Here is a 7,326-nt window from a genome sequence, read left to right as displayed (position 1 = left end):
TGTACTGGCGTTGTGCTTTTTCTTCTTCGTGCCTTAGAGCCCTGGTAAGTCTGCGACCAGCTTCCTTAAGGCTATGTTTTGAGGATGGCGATCTGCTGGTTTGCCAAGCACGCCTCAAACGTCTTTTCTCCAAAACAAGCTGTTCGATTTCAAGGTAAGTCTTGTGCTGGTGTGTGTGCCCATCCCTCTCTTGCGGTGTAGAGACTTTGGCTGCTGCGACGAGTACAGACTCCAGCGCATCGGCATAGCAGTCGAAGTCCTCCTTGATGTTGAGCTGTGGAGTTAGTTCAATGTGGGAACTAACTACTTTTTAAACTTCAGCCAGTTGGTTCGATGCGACGTCAGCCTGCAAGGGTGCTCGATTAGATCCAGGTTTTGAATAAAGGTTATTAGCACTGGTGAGTGGTCCGATTATAGATCCTGTAAGGAGTCTTAAAACTCCCCACAAATTCCGAGGCAGGAGAGCTGCATAGCAACAGCGAAGGAGGCGAGAATGCCGGAGGAGTCAAGGGCAACAAGGTCAAACGGTAAACAACGGACCTTGGACCCGGGCAAAGCGGAGACACCGTGAATTAACGGTACCACGCTGGACATTGGACCCTCATACGGCAAGGGCAACAGGGTCGAACGGTAAATTGGCGGACTTCGGACCCGCACAAAGAGGACGCACCGTGAACTAACGGTGCGGCAGTGGACCTTGGACCCGATCACGCGAGCTGGAAAAGGGAAATAACGGGACCATCACAGGCTATAAAAGGCGGCGCAAGCGCAGCACAAAAGAAAGTAACAGTGCGAGAATCAAAGCGAGTGCGTGTACGCGAGACTAGTAGCAAGTTAATCAAGTGCCGAGTACCAGGATCAAGATCGCAAAGTCGAGACGCTGAACGACTGAGAGTCTACAAGGCTGAGGCTTCAACGCTGAGATCCAAAGGGTGCTAGGTCGTGGTTAAATCGAGCTCAGGGAGTCCTTGCGTGGAGTCTGCTATAAAGGTGGCTGGGCGAAGAGGTCGAACCGAGTTCAACCGGCTAGGCGATACACCTTGCCGACACAATCCGGACCAACTTAGGGAGCCTGCGATAAAGGTGGCTAGGCGAAAAGGCAGAACGGCGTTCTACCTGCTAGGCGAGATCGCAAAGTCGAGACCGAACGACTGAGAGTCTACAAGGCTGAGGCTTCAATGCTGAGATCCAAAGGGTGCTAGGTCGTGGTTAAATCGAGCTCAGGGAGTCCTTGCGTGGAGTCTGCGATAAAGGTGGCTGGGCGAAGAGGTCGAACCGAGTTCAACCGGCTAGGCGATACACCTTGCCGACACAATCCGGACCAACTTAGGGAGCCTGCGATAAAGGTGGCTAGGCGAAAAGGCAGAACGGCGTTCTACCTGCTAGGCGAGATCGCAAAGTCGAGACCGAACGACTGAGAGTCTACAAGGCTGAGGCTTCAATGCTGAGATCCAAAGGGTGCTAGGTCGTGGTTAAATCGAGCTCAGGGAGTCCTTGCGTGGAGTCTGCGATAAAGGTGGCTGGGCGAAGAGGTCGAACCGAGTTCAACCGGCTAGGCGATACACCTTGCCGACACAATCCGGACCAACTTAGGGAGCCTGCGATAAAGGTGGCTAGGCGAAAAGGCAGAACGGCGTTCTACCTGCTAGGCGAAACACCTTGCCGGTCCCGATAGTGAGGTTCGCATAACATCCAGAGTCTCGACGGAGCCGTCACGAGGCAGATACCAGCAAGCAGTCGACGACGAGGAGCGACGCCGCGAAGGACAGCGACGAGGAGCGACGCCGCAGAGGACGACGACGAGGAGCAGCAGCAGCTGAAGAGCCGCGAGGCTTGTACAAGGAGACGAATAAAGACAGTTACGATCCCAACAGAACTCTTGCGTTATTCATTGGTCAAAGGCAATCACCCAAAATAAATTTGGTGGAACGAACCCATAACCTCTCTGAGCTAGCCGCCCGTTAACGTAGCGAGCGAGAATACATAGAAATCAGGTCGTTACAATCCAAAAGCGATTTTGCAGATATTAGATTGCGAGGAATATTTTTTGTCACAGCAAAATCAATTAAATCAGGTAGTTTCCTAGGATCTGTAGGCCAGTATGTAGGACTGCCTGGTGAAACGTAGTCCAGTTTGTTGCATGTTTTGATGAGTGCATTATATAGTTGCCTTCCTTTGGGGGTCACAAGGCGGGATCCCCAATGTGTGTGCTTGGCGCTGTAATCACCTGTTGCTATAAATCGCTCTCCAATTGAATTTTAGAAGTCCATGAATTGGTCTTCGGAGACTGTAAAGCGGGGTGGGCAGTAGACAGCGACAATGGCAAGGTTGCAGTTGCCCAATTGTAATTTTATCGATGTAGCTTGCAGATAATTTTTTGCAAACCGTTGGTGAGAGTGGTGTTTGATGCGGTTTCTTAGTAGGTTGCCGGTTCCGCCATGTGCTTTACCATCTGGATGATCGGTGCCGTAGAACGTGTATCCCTGTATTTGAAAGTTATATTTGCTGGTGAGATGCGTTTCTGCCAGCAACATAACGTCGATGTAGTTTTCGTTCAGAAATTGAGTTATTTCAGGTATATGGCGTGAAACACCGTTGGCGTTCCACAGAGTTATTCGAAGGCTAGGCATAATTTATTTGGACTGCTGAGCTGCAGCATTTGTAACAAGATATTTTGGTTTTGCATAAGACTTTGCATGGTGGTTTTCATAAAGGACATAAATTCCATCATATTTTGTTGCAAAGCTATCATCATAGTTTCCATGTTACTTTGTGGCTGCCCCATGGCCTGCTGTATGTTATCGATTTTCGGCTCTATGTGAGCTGTGCCTGATCTTAGAGCACTGGCGTAGGAAATGCCGTTGGTGTTAATTGAGGGCCCAAATGATGACCTGGCTGCTTTTGCGAAGAAAACTTCCGGTGTCGTTTGTGATTTCATGAAGATGGTGCCGCTCGTTGCATACGACTTTTCATCTCCTTGTAGACTGGACAGCCTCTGTAGTTTGCTGTGGCAGTTTACAGACTTTTTAGTGAGAGAGTCTTTCTTGTTGGCAGGGCAGGGTTCGGAACCGTGGCAGTTTCCACAAGCTACACAAACTGACCTGAGGGTGCAGTAAGCCCTGGTGTGTCCGTATTCCTGTCAGTTTGTGCATTGCACTGGCCCGTTCCGTTTGTGCGGCTCTTCTACTGTGATCCTACGGTGCAGAAGGTACTGCAACTTGTAGACTGCGTTTTTTTTTCAAAGTTCTGCTGTCTGGCTCCAGCTCGACCTTGAAAAGTGGTTGCGGCTTCTTGTTTTTGTTCATAATGTTTATAACATTTTTGGCGCAAAAACCGTTTTCTTTTAAAGCCTCTTTAATTTCGGAAGGGGTCACATCGGGTTCTATTCCCTTGAGCACAACTTGTAAGCCTTTGCAACTTTTCAGCTGGTACGTGTAGTAATTCTTTTTGACATCGTTTAAGTACTTCGACACTGCTCGGAAATCTTCTTCTGTTTTGGTTTGAAGTTTGGTTTCACTTATGTTCCCTTTCATAAGCGGATTAACATGAAAGATATCTTTTCCGACAAGCTTAACTATTTTGTTGACTAGGACGTTGGAGATCTTCTCCCGAACAAAGATAGGTGGTGGCTTAAGTTTCTTTGGGGCTAGCTCTTCAAACTCTGTTTCAGGCTCCGCCAGAATGGAAAATCTATTTTCATTTAATGGACCAAAATTTTCAGGGCCTTTGTTGGTACAGTTTAGTTTGGGCATATTGCCGTCCGATTTTTTTGGGGGTGTTAGCTTGCGCTTCGAAATATTAATGTAGCGATCCATGCCTGTCTGCATGGCCGAACCTGCTTGCGGAATTGTCAATTCACCTACCGTAGCTTTGTTTTTGCCGTTTGACCCGATTTTTGCACTTAGTTGTGTTGTTGCTTTACCCGCGACAGAGACCGTTGTGGCTGACGTAGTAGTTACTGTTGTTGTTGCACTAGGTGGCAGAAGCATGGTTGGAGTTTTGCATTGCTCACTCCATGGCGTTTGAGCGGTGAAAAGTAGGGCGGGAGAGCAAGCACTTTCTTGCACTTTCGGTTCTAGAATATTACTCGTGAAAGAGAAATAAGCATTGTTACGGGCCAAGGAGAGACGACGTTTGTCTTGCTCTCTCTGAGCTTTTTCACGGGCTTCGTCATGTTGTTTTTGGCGTTGAGTGCGATGATCCACGTTCTTACTCATTTGTTTATTGTAAGTGCGTAAAGATTAATTAATTAATTAATTAAAACTTTAGTTAACGATATGCGAATTAGCATCGCGAATCGCAAAACCTCGCGTTTATAAATTTTTTCGACGTTTTCGACTGAGTAACTATTTGTTTTTCCGGAGCGTTAAGAATACACGTCCACACGCGACCGGAGCTTCGCTGCGACAACAGTTGTATGCAGTGGCACCATTGATTTGATGTGCAGCGTTGCCAAGCTTTTTGTAGTTTCGGCCTTGACAGAAGATATTCCGGAAAGTAGGATCCTTGAGGGTGATCGTGCGAGCCCAAGTGCCTTGACGCAACGTTGAGATACATAGGACAGCTCAGAGCCGCTATCCATTGAGCCCCGATGGCAATGTTGATGAGCTCTGTTTTGCGTCTGGGCGACCAAGATTGAGCTTCTTCCAGAGGTTTGAGGGCTAGCCTGCGCAGTGTCTGCAGGAGCAATTTGTATGGCATCCATGTTTTCAGAATGTACAAGAGATTAATGACGGCTCTTGAAATGTAACATTGTGAAGATCGGTGGCCAGACCGCAGACAATTGAAGAAAAGCGACGTTTTTTTCACAAAAGAGCGCCGCTGTTTAGTGTTCAAACTGTGAAATTGTGGGCATCTATACAACTAATGCTTAGCGGAGCCACACTTACCACAATTGCCACAGTTATCTGCAATAAGAGCGGGCTTCGGTTTGGCAGGCTTGTCCGTGTGTCTGCCAGGCTCGAGTTTGATTGCCGATTTAGCTTGGCTTAGCTCGAAATCCTCGCAGCGATCATTTAGGAACTTAATAAGGTCTGTATCGGTTGGTAATGCTGCGGTTCTGGTGTCCTCTACATCCTTCTGGAATCAGCTTCGATTTTGGCCAGTACAAGGCAAAACACCCAGCAGTCACGGCTCATCTCTCCAATCGCATCTAGCCCAGGAACGATCTCATTGGCGCTATCAGTCTGTTTGCGTAGATTAGATACCTTGCCGTTGGGGGCAGTCCCATGAAAGTATACAGCAAGGAGTTCACGATATGCCTTGGGCGGTCATAGCAGTCGATGTCCTCCATGATGTTGAGCTGTGGAGTTAGTTCAATGTGGGAACTAACTACTTTTTGAACTTCAGCCAGTTGGTTCGATGCGACGTCAGCCTGCAAGGGTGCTCGATTAGATCCAGGTTTTGAATAAAGGTTTGTAACGACCTGTTTGCTATGTATTCTCTCTCGCTACGTTAACGGGCGGCTAGCTCAGAGAGGTTATGGGTTCGTTCCACCAAATTTATATTGGGTGATTGCCTTTGACCAATGAATAACGCAGGAGTTCTGTTGGGATCGTAACTGTCTTTATTCGTCTCCTTGTACAAGCCTCGCGGCTCTTCAGCTGCTGCTGCTCCTCGTCGTCGTCCTCTGCGGCGTCGCTCCTCGTCGCTGTCCTTCGCGGCGTCGCTCCTCGTCGTCGACTGCTTGCTGGTATCTGCCTCGTGACGGCTCCGTCGAGACTCTGGTTGTTATGCGAACCTCACTATCGGGACCGGCAAGGTGTTTCGCCTTGCAGGTAGAACGCCGTTCTGCCTTTTCGCCAAGCCACCTTTATCGCAGGCTCCCTAAGTTGGTCCGGATTGTGTCGGCAAGGTGTATCGCCTAGCCGGTTGAACTCGGTTCGACCTCTTCGCCCAGCCACCTCTATCGCAGACTCCACGCAAGGACTCCCTGAGCTCGATTTAACCACGACCTAGCACCCGTTGGATCTCAGCGTTGAAGCCTCAGCCTTGTAGACTCTCAGTCGTTCGGCGTCTCGACTTTGCGATCTTGATCCTGGTACTCGGCACTTGATTAACTTGCTACTGGTCTCGCGTACACGCACTCGCTTTGATTCTCGCACTATTACTTTTTCTGTGCTGCGCTTGCGCCGCCTTTTATAGCCTGTGATGGTCCCGTTATTTCCCTTTTCCAGCTCGCGTGATCGGGTCCAAGGTCCACTGCCGCACCGTTAGTTCACGGTGCGTCCTCTTTGTGCGGGTCCGAAGTCCGCCATTTTACCGTTCGACCCTGTTGCCCTTGCCGTGTGAGGGTCCAATGTCCAGCGTGGTACCGTAAGTCCACGGTGTCTCCGCTTTGCCCGGGTCCAAGGTCCGTTGTTTACCGTTTGACCTTGTTGCCCTTGACTCCTCCGGCATTCTCGCCTCCTTCGCTGTTGCTATGCAGCTCTCCTGCCTCGGAATTTGTGGGGAGTTTTAAGACTCCTCACATTTCCCCCTTTCTTCGGAAATGTTATGAAAGTGGTGTAATGTTGGATGTATGTATGTTAGACTTGATTTTATAAACACAAGAAAAGAGTACACTGTAATGTTAATATATATTGGGCTTTATTATTTCGTCCGTTTAGATCGGGACTCATTTTTAGAATGCTCACACTTAAGACTAATGTTGGCTTGGCTTACAATTCATATAGCTGCACGAGCAGCGCCGCGGCCAACGCTTATGTATCTCAATATATATGTTAATGTATACGTAAGTGTATTTAGGCGGCGCAAGCAGCGGCCGCGCATGAGAGAGAGAGTGTTATGCTCACATGGTAACCGAATGGTCGGCCGCGCATGCAGACATGCCGACTCAGCATTTAGGATGTGCATAACATTGTTGTGTGGGTCGAATTGCTTTGCACTTGAAGTGCTGGGAATATTCGGACATAAACAAATGCTACAATGTTACAGTGATATAAGCGGTACAGTGTGTACCCTATATAGAGCATACTACATCTCCCTCCTTTTGAAAAATAACGTAATCTATGGAGTTATTTTGTTAATTATTGTGTTAGGTATATATATATATGTATGTTTATAAAAATTAGCAAATTAGTAATTTTTTTTTTTTTTTTTTTGTTATTATTATTATTTTTTTTTGTTTAATATAGTTAATATTGGAAAACTTAGTGAAGTTGAAACTTTGAAAATTTATGCGACTTTTTCTTATTATTTATTATAAATGTATTGTGTATTCCTATATTTTTATTATAGTAAAGTAATAAAATTTTTTTTGTTTTTTTTTTTTTTGTTTTTTTTTTTTTGAAGAGAAAATTTTTATGTTATTTTATTTCTTTTTTT

Source organism: Drosophila gunungcola, unplaced genomic scaffold (assembly GCF_025200985.1).
Source record: "Drosophila gunungcola strain Sukarami unplaced genomic scaffold, Dgunungcola_SK_2 000111F, whole genome shotgun sequence".
Taxonomy (NCBI): domain Eukaryota; kingdom Metazoa; phylum Arthropoda; class Insecta; order Diptera; family Drosophilidae; genus Drosophila; species Drosophila gunungcola.
This window is presented reverse-complemented; position numbering follows the sequence as displayed.